The sequence below is a fragment of the Tupaia chinensis genome, unplaced genomic scaffold (assembly GCF_000334495.1).
Source record: "Tupaia chinensis unplaced genomic scaffold, TupChi_1.0 Scaffold000002_1, whole genome shotgun sequence".
NCBI classification, from domain to species: domain Eukaryota; kingdom Metazoa; phylum Chordata; class Mammalia; order Scandentia; family Tupaiidae; genus Tupaia; species Tupaia belangeri.
In genome coordinates, this window is record NW_006159428.1 from 4096498 (window position 1) to 4097150 (window position 653).

Below are 653 nucleotides of genomic sequence, written 5' to 3' on the forward strand. Positions count from 1 at the left end.
AGGGTAAGCTGAAACTCACCTTTACAAGTGAATGCCAGCGTCTTCCAAAGTGACTTTCTGTTAGCTTGTTGGGAAAATCATCATGCATTTTTCCATGCAAAAATGCATTGTAACTTTCCCAATGACCCAATAATTGGCACTCCCAGGAGCATGTGTAGAAGTCTTAACATTTGGTATCATTAGTCTTCTTAACCTTTGTAACTCTCAGTGTGTGTGTATTGGTTTTTGTTTGTTTGCCATAATGGTATGTACACTCTGTGGAGAAAGGGAGGGAAAGATAGGTGGAGGAAGAGTGAGAAATCACCCCCCTACCCCAGGGGGGATGGCCACACCACAATCCCTTCTCCTCCAGTTTTTTCTGAAGACTTTGAGCACATGCTCACAGCGTGATTTCCAAACCACTGGGTGTGGGACTCAAACTGCTGCTGGTCATGTGAGAATTCAGCTCCTTAGCTACCATGCCACCTGCCAGCCCCATGTATGTCTCCCCTCCCTATTTTTCTCATTATTAGTAATGCTAAGCCCCTTCCCTGTATGTTTATTTGCCATTTCATTTTTTAATTCTTCTATGAAAGAAGTGTGTAATTCTTTTTTCCCTAATTCTCTATTTGGTTGGTTGCTGTTCTTATGTATTAAAGTTAATAGAGATTAAA